The sequence below is a fragment of the Oryza sativa genome, chromosome 10 (genome assembly GCF_034140825.1).
Source record: "Oryza sativa Japonica Group chromosome 10, ASM3414082v1".
NCBI lineage: Eukaryota > Viridiplantae > Streptophyta > Magnoliopsida > Poales > Poaceae > Oryza > Oryza sativa.
The window spans coordinates 4252762-4270007 of record NC_089044.1 but is presented as its reverse complement, the minus strand read 5'-3'; positions in this window follow the sequence as shown (position 1 = coordinate 4270007).

The following is a 17246-nucleotide window of genomic DNA, read 5'->3' as shown; positions in this document are numbered from 1 at the left end:
ACACACCCCTTTTCTTTGGCGTATTCATGGCTGACAATGAGACGGCAGAATAGCGCCGAGCCCGAGAAGCAGAAGAAGAGCGCACCCGACAAGAAGCTGAACGTCGCCGACTGGAGGAAGAACAACAACGACAAGAGCAAGAATGACTACAGCGTGAACAACAAGATCGTGAACGGGCTGCAAAGGAGGCTGAGGATCGACGACAGCGCGCCTTGGAATCTGGGCGACGAGCACGTGATCTCATCGGACAGCAAGACGTCGATGGGACAGCGGTTTTCCGCACGCCCCAGCAAAACGCGGTTGTAGCAATCACCCTCCTCGACACCCTCCTCTAGGAAGATGCGCTCAATCAGGCTGATCACGTCGTCAACATCTTGAATCAGACGAAGACCATGATCGCCGCCTCAGTCCCGGCTAACTCCACAAGCACTCGCACGCCGACTGGTAGCTGAGTTCCCGCTCTTCGATCTCAAGATTATCACCAACCAAGCCTCAGCATCGCCGGTGCAGGATCCAGTCGTAGGGACAGGGGTCACGATGAGCGATCCGTCCACTCACCTCCCGAACGACACAGGTAGCGCCGAGTCGAACGACCTCACAGGCACCCCATCGATCTTCGCAAAACTATCAACCAGCGCCGTGCGGCAAGAGGCTATGCTCCCTACCGTTCACCAGACCGCTACGACGATGATGCGGATGGAGTTGCTGCCTTCACAGCCGACCTGCGTTGAGTGGATTGGCCAGCCGGCTTCAAACCGACTGGAATCGAGAAGTATGACGGCACCACTAACCTGGAGTCTTGGCTCACCGTCTACGGGCTCGCAATCCGTGCAGCAGGAGGAGATAGCAAAGCCATGGCGAATTATCTGCCTGTGGCCCTAGCAGATTCCGCCCGGTCCTGGCTCCACGGGTTACCGCGTGGCACAATTGGATCTTGGGCGGAACTTCGCGAACACTTCATCGCCAATTTCCAGGGCACCTTCGAATGCCCTAGTACCCAGTTTGATCTCTACAACGTTGTCCAGAAGTCTAGAGAATCCCTGTGAGATTACATCCGACGTTTCTCTGAACAGCGCAATAAGATCTCCGACATCACCGATGACGTCATCATCGCCGCCTTCACCAAGGGCATTCGCCACGAAGACCTAGTCGGCAAGTTCGGGCATAAGCCTCCGAGGACAGTCAAGCAGATGTTTGAAAAAGCTATTGAGTATGCCAAAGCCGAAGATGCTATTTCTGCGTCCAAGCAGTCGGGCACCACCTGGAAGCCGAAGAAAGATACGCCGACTACTGGAGGGAGTGGAAGTACCAGTCACAAGGACCGCAAGCGTAAGCCCGAGGAACTCGTGGCAACTACTGCACCATCCTCCCGACAACGTTCGCGCATCAACACCTTCGATAAGATCATGAACTCCCAATGTCCGCACCATCCAAATTCTAATCACGTAGCCAAAGATTGCTTCGTCTACAAACAATTTGCAGAGCAGTATGCCGAGAATACACACAAAAGTATTGACGGAGATCAAAGTACGTCAAAGAAGAAGGATGACGAAGATGATGCCTCGACTGGTTTTCAGGACTATTGCAAGGAACTCAACCACATCTTTGGCGGACCCCTGGCATATGAATCCAAGAGAAAACAAAAGTTGACTGAACGAGAGATCAATGCTGTCCAGCCCAACACGCCCCAATATCTTCGGTGGTCAGAAACGACAATCAAGTTTGACCGCTCGGATCATCCCGACCGAGTGGTCCACCCGGGGCGGAACCCCCTGGTACTAGACCCAGTGATTCGCAACGTCAAGCTCCGCAGATCCCTCATCGATGGTGGCAGCGCAGTCAACATCCTTTTTGCCAAGACCTTGGACGACATGCAGATCCCTCGTGAAGAACTATCTGCTACACTACTCGGCCAGATCACTCTTCCGGTTACTTTTGGCACTCGGGAGAACTACCGCACGGAAAACATTTGTTTTGAGGTTGCTGATTTCGAGAAGGCGTATCATGCCATACTTGGTCGACCAGCGCTAGCCAAGTTCATGGCCGTTCCGCACTATACCTACATGATGATGAAGATGCCGGGTCCTCGAGGAGTCATATCCCTTCGGAGTGACATCAAACAAGCCGTCACGTGTCATATCCCAGACCCATGAGATCGCGCTCTCCCGAGAAGAAATCCGACTGGCCGCGTCCACAGCAGGCGAAGGAGAAGTGCCCGCAACCAAGATGCCCAAGAGCGGAGAAAGCGATGCCAAGACCAAAAAGATTCCTTTAGATCCCTCTGATCCAACTAAGACTGCTGTAATAGGCGCTGAGTTAGATTGTAAATAGGAAAGCGCGCTCATCACCTTTCTTCAAAATAATAAAGGTATCTTTGCGTGGAAACCATCTGATATGCCTGGTATTCCTAGAGAGGTGAATGAGCACTCTTTACACGTTAAGGAAGACGTTAAACCCATCAAGCAACGACTCCGCCGTTTTGCACAGGATAGGAAGGATGCGATCAAGGAGGAATTGACCAAGCTGTTAGCAGCGGGCTTCATTAAAGAAGTCCTTCATCCCGACTGGCTGGCTAACCTAGTCCTGGTTCGGAAAAAGACGGGGCAATGGCGCATGTGTGTCGATTATACCGACCTCAACAAGTCTTGTCCCAAAGATCCTTTTGGGTTACCTCGCATTGACCAGGTAGTTGACTCAACGGCCGGCTGCGAGCTACTCAGTTTTTTGGATTGCTACTCAGTTTTTTCGACTAAAAGAATCCAATTGCTTGAAGACCCCATTTATTACGCCTTTTGGGGCCTACTGCTACATCACCATGCCCTTTGGATTGAAAAACGCGGGAGCCACCTATCAACGCATGATTCAGAGATGTTTTTCAACTCAGATCGGCCTCAATGTTGAAGCTTACGTTGATGATGTAGTCGTCAAGACCAAGCAGAAGGATGATCTGATTGCGGATTTAGAAGAAACCTTTGCTAGCATCCGCGCTTTCAAGATGAAACTAAACCCTGAAAAGTGCATCTTCGGAGTACCGTCAGGGAAGCTGCTTGGATTCATGGTGTCTCATAGAGGCATACAGGCCAACCCAGAGAAAATCAACGACATTCTCAACATGAAACCGCCGAGCTCCCAGAAAGATGTCCAAAAGCTGACTGGTTGCATGGCGGCGCTCAGCCGGTTCGTTTCACGACTCGGAGAGCGGGGGATGCCCTTTTTTAAGCTGTTGAAAAAAGCCGACAATTTCCAGTGGGGACCCGAAGCAAAAAAAGCCTTTGAAGATTTCAAGAAACTTCTCACTACTCCACCAGTTTTGGCCTCACCACATCCGCAAGAGCCGCTGTTGTTATACGTGTCGGCGACTTCCCAAGTTGTGAGCACAGTCCTGGTTGTAGAGCGTGAAGAAGAAGGCCATGTTCAAAAAGTCCAACGACCAATCTACTTCGTTAGTGAGGTTTTGGCCGACTCCAATGCAAGATATCCTCAAGTTCAAAAGCTATTATATGGTGCCTTAATTACCGTTAGGAAATTATCTCACTACTTCCAAGGTCACTCGGTCACGGTGGTCACATCATTCCCACTTGGGGATATACTTCATAATCGCGAAGCAAATGGACGAATTGCAAAGTGGGCCTTAGAATTGATGTCCCTGGATATATCCTTCAAGCCACGAACTTCGATCAAATCCCAAGCTTTAGCCGACTTTGTCGCCGAGTGGACCGAGTGCCAAGAAGACATACCCGAGGAGAAGGTGGAGTATTGGACTATGCATTTTGACGGGTTGAAGAGGCTTTCAGGCAGTGGAGCGGGGGTCGTCTTAATCTCCCCGATTGGAGAAAGATTCAGCTATGTATTGTGGATACATTTTTCTGCATCCCATAACGTGGCAGAGTATGAGGTGCTTCTTCATGGATTAAGTATTGCGATCTCTTTGGGCATTCGGCGTTTGATCGTACGTGGAGACTCTCAGTTGGTTGTCAATCAAGTCATGAAGGAATGGCCCTGCCTTGATGATAATATGGCTGCTTATCGGCAGGAAGTACGCAAGTTGGAAGACAAATTCGATGGACTTGAGCTCACCCATGTTCTTCAACACAACAACGAAGCAGCTGACAGATTGGCTAATTTCGGTTCAAACCGAGAAGCAGCTCCTTCTGACGTATTCGTCGAACATCTTTATGAGCCGACTGTACGAAGGAAAGAAATAATCGAGGCTACGGACACCCAAGATGTAAGCATGATTGAAGCCGACTGGAGAGAGCCCCTCATAAGATTTTTGACCATGCAAGAACTCCCTTCGGATAAAGACGAAGCCGAGCGGATCTCCTGGTGCAGCAGACTTTATGTCATACATGAAACCGAGTTATACAAGAAAAGTCCATCAGGAATCCTGCAACGCTGCGTGTCTTTGGAAGAAGGAAGACAATTGTTAAAGGATATACATTCAGGCATTTGTGGCAATCACGCTGCCGCGCGAACCATCGTTGGCAAGGCTTATCGGCAGGGTTTTTTCTGGTCTACAGCTGTATCCGACGCCGACAAAATTGTGCGAACATGCGAGGGTTGTCAATTTTTCGCCTGACAAACTCATTTACCAGCCTAGGAGTTGCAAACCATCCCATTGTCTTGGCTGTTTGCAGTTTGGGGGCTTGATATGGTTGGCCCGTTCAAAAAGGCAGTCGGCGGTTATACTCATCTCTTTGTGGCTGTCGACAAATTTTCCAAGTGGATCGAAGCTAAACCGGTCATTAAAATTACGGCAGACAAAGCTAGAGATTTCTTCATTAACATTGTACACCGGTTCGGGGTACCCAATCGGATCATCACTGAGAACGGCACCCAATTTACGGGCGGAGTATTCAAAGATTTTTGTGAGGACTTCGGCATCAAAGTTTGTTATGCCTCTGTAGCGCATCCCATGAGCAATGGATAGGTTGAATGTGCTAATGGCATGGTACTTCAAGGAATAAAACCGCGAGTTTTCGACCGGCTGCGTCCTTACGCCAGCAAGTGGGTAGAACAGCTGCTGTCCGTACTTCGGTCCTTGCGCACCACCCCTAGTTGAGCTACTGGCCAGTCGCCTTTTTTCCTAGTTTATGGAGCAGAAGCAATGTTGCCGAGTGAAGTGGAATTTGAATCGCTACGATTTCGGAACTTCAACGAGGAGCGCTATGAAGAGGACCGAGTAGATGATATGAACCGACTGGAAGAAGGCTGTCACGCCCGGAATTTCTATCCAAAATTCCAAACGCTTACATGTGTGTGAACCCTCGTCCAGGAATCAGCCGAGGCACACAATAACAAATTGATAATAGAGTACAATTATTACTCTAATTAATAAGCGAATAAAATGTCATTACAGAGGTAGATAGTTCCTCTCAATCAATAAAGATCTAAGCAGCGGAAAATAAAATAAACGGCGCAGACGGCTCCACTCCACAGGCAGCTTGACCAAGGCTACACCTAATCCTCCACGCCATCAGCCTCATTGTAGAACTCTTCCTCTGATGAATGATTGCAAGGTGAGTATATGACATACTTAGCAAGCCACGCAGCAAATATGCAAGTGCACAGGATAACAAAGGATGGCATAATAGGGTTTCATTTGCAGAAGCAGCATTTAGCAAACATTTGAGAATTTAATAAAACAGTTAAGTAATTAAATAATATTAATCCAACGCTATACAACATACCCTGTTGCATAGGCCCAACCATTCTGAACAACCATCCCGGCTGCACAGTTCTATCTCCAAACCAAAAATGTACCATTCCAAACCAGGAGCTAATCAAATTATTACCAGTTAAAGCATCTTTTATTATGATGAGAAGGGTGAGACTAATCACGAAAGACATTGTTAGACCTGCCCATAACCGCGGGCACGGCTATTCGAATAGTTTTACTCTGATCAGAGGTGTACCACTGTACCCACAAGACACAACTCCACATCATGTCACCATGTGCCTCAATACCACCACGGTACCTCGGAAAGGAGTTGTGACAATACCCCTTATACAACACAATCCACTGCAGCGCACCTTCCTGGATCATAATCACCCCCTTATAAACAAGGCATGGACTCCCCAGCGACCCCCGTGGGCTTATCTCCGCCACTTCTCAGTCTGGTGCCCCGCAATGAACCATGCTATACAAAAGATAAAGCCGTTGCCCATGCTGGCTTGTGGTTGGCACGATTAATGTTTCACAACCGAAACTCGTGAACCGGTCCTTAATTGTCATGAGCACGACCAGCAAAACCATGTGCTCACAACCCACCATTACCAGGTTTTAGTTGGCACATTAATTAATTAACTATTCACGATTAACCATCGTGAACTATCATTAAGCCATCATTAAATAACAGTGAGTCATTAGTTATCCCATAAGTGTGCTAATGTTTCTAAGCAGGGCTAAGCAATTATTTCTAATATCTAGTTGAACCAATATATAAAGCTCAACTAGTCAAGTTATAATAACCCAAGGTATCAAGGAATAAGGTAAACAAGAACAAAAGGGCTATAACAAACAATAGGTTAATTCCACCCAATGACATTCGAAAATAAATGCAATAGTTGAAAAGAAATAATAGCTTTAAATAGGATCAACATGCTCAAAGGGTTGTTTGGGATCTGTGTGACTTGCCTTGCTGGCCTTGGAACTCTTCAAACTCTTCTTCGGCGAAAACGGACTCTCCGGAAACGACGGAATCTAAGCAGAAAAGAACAAAATCACCAAAACAGCACATAAACAAGCATGAACAGTACATGTGGATATTTTTAACATGTAGATCTCAATTTTAGAAAAAATTAGAGACTTGAACCAACTAAAACGGAGCTAAGATGAATTAGTTATGAATTTTTAAAGATTAAATCAGATTAAAACACTTAAATCGGTTTAAATTGAATTATGACGTAATATTGAATTATTTTTGAAAAGGAAAAGGGGATTTATTGCGTCAGCGGGCTAGGGTTTCGGTGGACCGGGCGCACGGGCGGCGGTTCACGCGAACAGACGGCCGAGATCGAACCAATCCAAATCGGACGGCCGAGATCGATCGGGTCCACGGCGGCTCACGGCGGACGACCCCGATGACGTCGGCAATGACGTCACCGACGGCGGCGGCGGCTCGGCGGGGCAAACGGCTCGGGCGGCGCACGCTCGCCGGCGAACGGCGGCACTACGGCACAAACGGAGGGCACCAGCACGTAGAGGACGACGCGGCGAACTCACCGGTGACCAAAACGGCGGCGGAAGATCAACGGACGGCGACGGCGACGAGGAGGAAACGGCGAAGCTCTTCGGGTCGACGACGGCGATGTTGCTCCGATGATCTCCGGCGACGGCGAAGAGGCAGACGAGGACGGCGACGCAACGGCGACCACGATGACGTCCTTCCCGAGCGACGGCGACGGCTGGAGCGACGGCGGAGCACGGCTGGAGCGGCGGCGGCGACGGCGAAGCTAGGGCTCACGGCGCTAAAGCGATTCCGACGACGAGAGGCGAAGGCGAGGGTGGCGGCGGGTAGAGGAGACACCGGGGAGGCTTTTAAAGGGGCTCGGAGGCGAAGGCGAAGGCCCACGGCGGCCGGCGACGAGGAAGGAAGGTTCGGGAAAAACGAATCCGAGACGAACTCGAATCCCTCGATTTCCAAACCGATTTAGCCGATGATTCCAAAGGAGAAAAGGTAGAGGAGATCCCGGAGATTGTTTCCCCTCTATCAATTCGGCCGGAAACGGAAGGGGGCGGCCGGATTGGAAAGCGGCGGCGGCGGCGCGAAACTAGGGTTTCAGCCCGAGGAAGACGACGGGCCTGACAGGTGGGACCCACCTGTCAGCGACCGAACGCGCGCGCGCGCGGGCGGCTGCGGACTGGGCCGAACTGGGCCGAGGGAAAGAGAGAGAGAGGGTTTTGGGCCAGCTTTCGGCCCATAGCCAAAAGAGGACTTTTAAAACCTTTTTCAATTTAAATTATTTCTTAAATGCAATTCCATTTATTAAAAATACTTCCTTAGCTCAAATAAATCCCAGAAAAATCTAGGAATTATAGAATTAAGCAAAGTATTTAATAAAATTTTATCTGGCCCCATTTTATATTGGAATTTATTTATTAAAAACAGATCTTCTCTTCTAGGCTTTTAAAAAAATTATTTCTAAAAATTCCATTTAAACAACAATTTATATATATTTTGAATTTTTGGGGTGTGACAAAGGCCGTGAAGCAGCTTTAATTCAGTCGGCTCGGTATTTGCAAGGGTTGCGCCGTTATCACAATCGCAATGTTCGCTCACGAGCTTTTTTAGTCGGCGATCTGGTTCTGAGAAAAATTCAGACTACACGGGATCGGCACAAGTTATCTCCTTTGTGAGAAGGACCGTTTATCATATCTGAAGTCACTCGGCCAGGTTCTTATCGACTCAAACGTGAGGATGGTACCCATATCGACAACTCTTGGAATATTGAACATCTTCGTCGTTTTTATGCATAGGCATTACTTCTGTATTTTCCTCTTTGACTGCTAACACCAAGCCTTTTCTTGACTACTATAATAATGGAGTGTGATTTTTATCAATTCAATTTGCTTACTTGATTTATCATTGTTCTGTTTGATTTTTTGGTTTAGTCAATGAGGACTGAAAGTTTTTTAACAACTTTTGCGGGTTTTAGGCTCAACAAAGTTTGACAAAAACTTTTAAGAAATCAGGAGCTAAGTTTGAAATATCATGCACAGCATAAATTCATCAGTATTGTACAAATTGTACCTCCATCATCATCATTTTTATCAGAATCACTATTACAATACAACATCAATCAGTATCAGTTTTTTCATCATCAGAATTGTTAGATCCAGCCGGCCGGAGGTCGTTGTCCTGGAATCTCCTAACTATGTCACCAGCTATCTTGTCGGCGGCTTTCTGCGCGTCATTGATGAGGTCGAGAGCAGCTTCTTCGCTTGTCCTGTCCGCAAAGCCGTCAACGGCGTCAATATCAATCTTCGGGTACAAGGACTTGGTCATCGCCAACGCTAGGCTTGCTCCCATACTTCCAGCCTCTTTGATATTCTTAAAATAAGTATTTGGAGCAATTCTCAGCTTGTCGAAAATTTCAGTAGCATCGAATGAACTCGGACCATTGTTATTATAGAACATGGCTTGGACGAGTGGTGCAGCGGTGTTGGCAACCTCATCTCTAACTCCCTCAAGCCTCTTGATTTTGTTAACCAGGACGTCAAATTGGACTTAGGACTTGACTTTGCGGTCTGCACAGATATATTCACATCAACAAGTGGTCACGAAGATAGGAGGTATTAGTCATCAGTACCTTCAACATCTTTCAGAGCCGAGTCTCTCTGCTTTGCCAATTCGGCTTTGTCCTTCTCCAGAGTCTGGACCCGCTTCTCTAATTCAGAAATCCTGGCAGCTTTTACTGTATTGTTTTTTGATTAATCGATATGACAAGGATGGTAGCACAAGTAGGCCAGGCAGAGATTGTGTTTACCTTTTGATGAACCGATTAGTTCGAAGTTGGACTCTTGGAGCTCAGCAACTCAATCTCTTAGATCATGCTCAGTTTTCCTGGCGAGCTCCTTAACTTCGTGCAGCTGGTTTCTGGTCGCCTCGAGAGTTCCGAGATGAGGAACTAACTTTTCAAGAGTTACGGTCTTCGCCTCGTTCCTGAGATGGATTCTCTGCAATACAAATTTATTGGCATTTAAGTAAAATGGAAAACAGGATAGTTGGAGCTGAGCATAGGGAAACTTACGTTTACAATGCGAGTGGCTTGGCTGAGTGCCTTTTTCAGCAAGCACACTTCCTCATCTTCTTTTTGCCTGTTTATTATGATTCCCTGAGGTTGCTTATCATCGTCCCACCACTTGATTAAAGTGGGTGGGTGTGAATCCTCGGCTGACTGGATCCTCAGGATTTCTTCTTCATCGCCGACCATTGGGCCTTAGGCATTTATAAATAAAGATGAAGCAATTGAAGAAAAGTTTGTTGATCAGATTGAGTTCGAAGGATGTATTTACCTATGATTATTTCCGGTCGGGGACGAGCAGGCCCTTGTACTTTAGCAGGAGAGCTGGACCCTGGGTCGACGTTGGCATCTTTTTTAGGAGGGTTGTCAGCTCGAGCTTCTACTTCAGGGATGTCCTTGTTTTGCTCCATATCCGACTGGTTTCCAGTCGGGGGCTCCTGATTAGCACCGATCCCAGCTTCGGCCCACTGGCTCCCAATCGGGGGCTCGTTGCTGGGATCTACATTGTCGGTCACCGGCTGTTCGTCACTCGGGCGATCCCCTGCAGTCGACCTGGTCTCTTTTGAAGAACTTCTCTCCATGCCAGTCGGCTTGGGGTCTTTTTTAGAAGGATCTATGTCGGATGGTTTCCTACAAGTTTGAATTATATTGTCAGTATGATTTTAATGAATGAGCTTCAATACAAGGAAGACTGTCAAATGATTTGTACCTGGAAGACTTTCTGATTTTCGGCATGGGACGACTGGATGTTTTTTTCTTTGGATTAGCCTGCCGTGGTTGTTTTCCAGCTGTTTCCTCGCCACCAGTTTTTTTAGCGTCATCGCCTTCATCATCACTCAAGGCTAGTTTCCTCTTGCGGAAGTCCGACTGGCTGGTAGGTTTTGAAATGTCCGATTGATCAACAGACCAAATTTTCGGCCCTCCACTAACTTGGCTAGTTTTCCCACGAGGTGAGCGGTGTTGAGCAATTGGGGGCTCAGATTTCATCAAAGCAAATTCCTATATTTCAAGTTTTCCGTCAGTTTGGTAGAAGATAAAGGCATGCTTTATAGAAAGGTTGAGATGATCGATACTTACCGGTGGAGGAGGGTTGAAGGCGTTGTACGGCACCACTAGCAGCAAGTGCGAATAGCTGACTACAATTGCATTCGAGAAAATTTTGTACATTCTCTCCTTCATGACCTTGAAATCAAGAGATTCAGGATCTTCACGGTTGGGGTCATGTTTGCCGTCGAATTCAAAGGTCGTGCGAGATCTTTCTTTGATTGGGGCCAGCCGGCTCTTAATGAAATGTCGGGTGATCTGTTCTCCTTGCAGACCTTGTTCTTTCAGCTTTATCATGCGGTCCATCAGTTCTACTGCCTGAGAAGCTTCATTCCCCATAGGCAGTGAGTTCCATGTGTCCTGATAAACTGGAGGGAGGCAGCAGTACTCGGGGAGTGTGGGCTCAGGATTTTGAACATAAAACCAGTTTGCATGCCAGCCTTTGTTTGAGGTTTTAAAGGGCATGGAGAAATATTTTTGGCTCAAGGTTCCCCTGAGTTGGAAACCAGCCCCCCCAACGACACATGGTTTGTTCTTGTTCGGTTGGGGCTTGAGGAAAAAGATGCGGCGGAACAAGGCAAAATGAGGCTTAATGCCCAGAAAAGCTTCGCAAGCATGAATAAAATTGGCAATGTGAACTATGGAGTTTGGATTCAAATGATGCAAGCTAATCCCGTAGAAGTTCAGAATTCCTCAGAAGAATCTTGAGGTTGGAAGAGAAAATCCGCCATAGAAGAAGTGAGAAAATACCACGATCTCGTGTGTATCGGGGGTCGGGAACGCTTCGCCGAACGCTGGTCGCCACCCGATGATTTCCTTCGCCGGAAGAACGCCGTGCGCCACCATTTTTTTCAGATTTTCTTCCATTACATCGGAGGGCGCCCACTGACTCTCGAAGCTTTCTCTCAATTCCGCCATGAATGTGAACTAGATGGTTTAATTTAGTCCGAGATATGGTTGGAAGGTGATGGGAAATCGGTGCGTTGGACGCGCGGAGAAATTTCGTGGAATTTTTGAGGATGGATTGGAGCGGATTGATGAACCCTAGCTTCGTCGGTGCGGTTTAGAACTGTAGCAAGGAGTGGGGAAATGGCGAGAGTCTCAGCGGGGAAGATGAAGTGTCGCTTGGACTTCAGTGTTTTGTTAGGGTATCGGGAGTGCTAACAGGCCTGGGCCTGTACGGTACTTTAGCCCAATATTATTACCAGCGTGGCCCGTTGTGATCCCTAGGGACTTAGGCGCTTTTTGCTTTGTCAATTTGTGCTCACAATGATGTGACCCGATGCTGCTAAAATCCTTTTTAATGCGGTTAGATAATTCTTTGGAATTACTACGATGCAGATAAAAGGTACCCAACAGAAAAGTGTTATACTATTTTTGTAAGCTTTTTTAGGTTGCAAAAGCTGTTTGGGTTAATTTGAGATGACTGGTTTATTAGTAGTCATTCTCTTTATCATGTTATAAGCTTATTTTGGTAATTGTAGGAGTTATAGCCTAGGCTATTAGACTCGTTGATTACCATGATTTTTATCATATTTGGTGGATTGTCTTCAGAGCTTTTACTCGGATTCCTGCCAAATATGTCTATTTGTGGACCTTTTGAGTGTTTATCACTCGGGCCTTTTCATATTTTTCCTTGATATATTAAAGCTAAGAAGTAGTCGGCTGGGTGTCTTACTGGATACCACGCGTGCTTTGCTATATGATGTTTGGTTGTAAAACCATTTGGTTCTTGACTATATGTTTAGTTTTTAACTAACCACATAGTCGGGGGCTACACCTAATTAGGTACATTTGCTCGATGCGCCATGTTTTATTTTCGCCCTTTACAGTCTTTGATTTTAGTACTCGACAGGCTAAAGCAGGAGGAATTGAAGCACTCGGATTATTGTTTTTTGTTCTGAGAAGGCTATTTCGTCGACTGCAAAGGTCTCGGGGGCTACTGTGGAGATTATGGATACCCCATATCTACACGGCAGTTATAATCTAGCTGGGTACAGGGTACCAAATTTAGATAGAATATCTGTATGAGGACTCGGGTTGGTTTCTAAACTTGTATGTCGAGAAAATACCCAGGATCATAGTCGGTTACGATTGTATTTTATCTGTAATCTCATATTCCGTTAGGGATATGGACTGTATTTTGTAATACGGACCCCTTCCTTTATATAAGGAGGGGTCCGGGTCCCTTTGGGACATGATTTTTCTCCCAGATCATACGATCAATAACAGACTCGGCGGATCAATCCCCGGACAGGAGTAGCGTATTACTTCTTGAATAAGAAGGCCTGAACCTATATGAAATTCCTTGTCTCCAAACTCATCTACTTTTCCAGCTTGATAGCCACCCCCTTTTAATATTGCCGAAATCTTGTTTCGACAATATGTGAATTGCTGCAGAGAATTAAGCCATGTTTCTATTGAGAATGAAAAAAATATGCTTCTGTTGCTATGCTTATATGGAACAAAGAGACTGAACTAAAATTGGCACACAATTAATTCACAGTATTCCATTAACTTTCAGTTATCCATTTGTCTATTATTACCAACTACAATAGGCTAAATCTAACAGCTTCTTGTCCATAGATGTTATCCATTAGATAACTTCCATTTTTGCAGGCATCTATTTATTTTAGATAATGAAAGTACATTCAGGCCTCTGTATAATTGTCACAATCATTTATCCATTGCCATCTACTCCCTTCGCCCTTCTCCGCCTCCCTGAGGACATATCCGGTGAAAACGAGTTGAGTGTTGGAAACTCAAGAAAATCGTACCTAAAAATTTTGAAAATTCATGAAACAATTACAATAGATAGGTATAGATATGAAATACATTCTCACTAAATATCAGCTCTAAACTCAACTTCGGTAAAGAGAAAAAAAAAGACAAATTTCGTGTGAATAGTGTTATGTTACTATTCACCTAAATTTGTCTTTTTTTTACTCTTAAATAAAGTTGAGTTTGAGCTTGAAATTTGGTGAAAATGTATTTTATAATACATTTGCCATCCTAAGAACTTCCTCCAACACCAAGCATTTGCCATCCTCTAGCATGGCATGAATGAGAATCTACAAGATTTTCATAATAAGACAAAAGTTTCTTTAAAATTGTAAAATATGTGGTTGTGTTTTTATCATTAATCTAATCAATGATTAGATTTTTCTAGTTAATGTGAGGCCTCGTAGAAAGTCACAATTACCATAGGCATAGGTATAGATAGATAGATAGATCGGTTCTAATTCAATAGTTTAGCCATTGAATAAATTCAAACGAATCACTCTTTTGTCTGAATTTTTGGGAGCAACTTAACTCGAATTTTGAATCTTCACCTTGTCAAAGGAAACTAGGCTCCCTGCAAATGCTGCATTAAAATGGTCAGGCCTTAAAAACATTAATAAGTTTGGTCAATTCGATTCGGAGAAGAGAAAATGTTGAAAAAAAAATCCTGAGATGAACTCAAATCCATATGTACCTAAGTTTTTGTACCTTCATCCTCCCCAATTTTGTGGTCCACCTAGCAGCATCCCAGCCCATCTCTATTCGCGGGAACATGGCACAATACTCTGCATAACTGCACTGACCAGCCGCCCTCTTATCCATCTCTGCAGCATCAGGATCGCCGCCGCCACGTGATGCTCGCATTCTGGCAAGCACATTGCTCCTCTGGCCATGCCACAGCACCATCAGACTTGATCAATTCAGACCAAGGAAGTCATTGCCTGAGAGAACTCCTGACAGAGCACCAAGAATCGTGCACGAGGTAGATTGGCATCATCTTTCCCATCTCCAGTGTCCAGACACCAAGGGGCAACCCAGGCCGAATTACTGCACCATCAACTTCTCAACCCCAGCTGCAAAATGACTCGAGAAAATCCCTGATCCATTGGCAAAGTGAAGAGATCGTGAGCTTCCTTCCCACCTCTGGTTGAACGCCGCTGCCGCCATTCCATCTAGAGTAAATTCCCTGTATGCACCTCAAAACTGACTCAATCCTTTCCATATCCTTCAATTTTGATCAATCCCCTGCGTGCCCTCGAGATTTCGTTGTGATCCCTCCCATGTCCCTACCGTTAGTTCTCATAGCATTGAGTGGTTAATTTACCTAGAAATGTCCATTATGCCCTTAAGAGTGCAATTTGAGTTCTCAGTGACTGATTGTATTTGAGAGGTTGAGAAAGATTGAAATATCCATGAGTGCATCATATTCTATGAGACTGAGTAATAAGTGCACAGAAAATTTATAGAATGGTCAGCAATTTATAGAAATTTTGACAAGGCACTTCGTGGACCATCCATGCACTCACCACTATGTGGATCATAAGCATCATGGCCATAAAACGAATGCAAGTGACAAACTAAAAGAACAAGGCAAGTACTGTGTATGTTATGAGCATCGCTGGCATAGTACATCACCATTGCAAGCAATCCTGGGCATTACAGTAGCAAAATATGGCAGAGTACCTAACTGCATAACAATTCATGGCCATAGCAAGCAATCTTAGGCATCATTTCAGCACTTACAGGACCTCAGAACAACAAAATATAGCAGTAATATTATTATACCACTTATCTAGTACATGAGCTAATTTAATAGTACCAAAAGGAAACTAAATCAACTAGCTACATACATAGTTGCTCTATACATGCACATCTTGCATTCCCTTCTCAATATCAACAGTCAATAAGAAGGGAAGAAATCATACACATCTACATATGAAAGAAATCAACCTAGTCGGATGGGAGCAGTAGGGGATGGAGCTCGGGAACCAGCAGCAGCCACCACTGAGACTTCTCAACAAGGCGGCTGCTGCCTGGGCCACTACTGCCGAGATTTTGAGCAACCAGGATAGCACCTATAACGTCAATTCGCTGCCGTCGCTAGGGCCGAAGCCACCGTCGCCAGAGCCGAAGGGAGCCGAAACCGCCACTGACGAGAGCTCGAGGGCGACAGGACCACCGACGTCAAAACGACGGCGGGGACGGGAGCTCAAGGCCGGTGGCCACGGGAGGAACGTGTCACGCCCAGAAATTCACGAACCAGAATTACTAAGCTGAATGTGTATTAAACCCCTGTCCAGGACCAGCCAGGGTACATAAACGACAATTGTTGACATACAGATCCACGTCTTACAAAAATATAAAAGATTACAAATGCAGCGGAAAAAGATAAAAGCGAGCTAAGCCTGAAGACTTGACTCCTGCAGCGGGCGACTCCATTCCACAGGCATCCTTGACGGCAGTGACGAAACCAACCTCTTCGAGACATCTTCAACTGAGAAGGACTTCAACTCTGGTGTGGGGGAAAAGAGAGCAAGACTGAGTACTACCCACTGTACTCAGCAAGTCATACCGGAAGAGGAGGTATGATGCAGGGTATATCCAAGGGAGGCTAAAGGTTTTTTTGCATAAAGCTAGCATTTAAAAGCAGTTGTTGAAAACAGTAAAACAGTTGCAGTAACTAATCAATATTAACCAATCACTGCTCAACGCTACACCACGTTGAGACAGGCCCAAACCACCACCTGAACTAACCAGTTCCAAAAGCTAACTAGGGGTGAGACTAATCACGGTGAATCTGGTCGACCGCCCATAACCGCGGGCACGGCTATTCGAATAGTTTTACTCTGATCAGAGGTGTACAACTGTACCCACAAGACACAGCCTCACGACACGTTTCCGTGCGCCGACATGCCACCACGACATACCGGAAAGAGGCCGTGACAGGACCCTTCGCATAACCCCCTCTAACCGATCGCACCACACCTTAGGGTTCGCCCCCGTCCCCAGCAGGCAACGGGCAGCCCCCCTTTCGTGCCGCGGTGAATCCGGAAGCCGATCAACCGGACACCCCGGCCGACCCAACTCCATCACGCCCACCCTCGCCTGGGTATGTCGGCTAGAGAAAAGCTACACTACAAGCCCAGCCGTTGCCCACGCTGGCTTGTGGTAAGCACGATAAATTCTTCCAGGGTTTCCCGCGAACCGATCCTTAATCGCCATGGGCACAACTAGCAAAACCATGCACCCACAGCCCACCATGTAGTGTATTTTAATTAGCCAACACCATTACGGTGGCACTAATCCAGAGCTATTGCCAATAATCAAAGTCTATGCTTTAATGTGATTCCCTTTTTGTGTACTAATAGAACTAAGCATGGCTAAGCATTTCCTAAACCAACATCTAGTCATTTTAATACCCGAGTTAGCAATGGCATAAGGTAAACAATATATGGCTGAGTAGTAGGACCCATCCCACGTGATATTGTAAAACGATGCAATATTTAATAGAAAAGCGGGACATTTGTAAATTGGGTACAATATGATCAATTATAATGCATGACTTGCCTTGCTCTCGCACTGATGAGACCACAGCAACGTCTTCGAGAAACCGTGGATCGACGAAACGGCCGAAATCTACGCGACAAACAAAGCACACAAGCAAAACAGGCTAT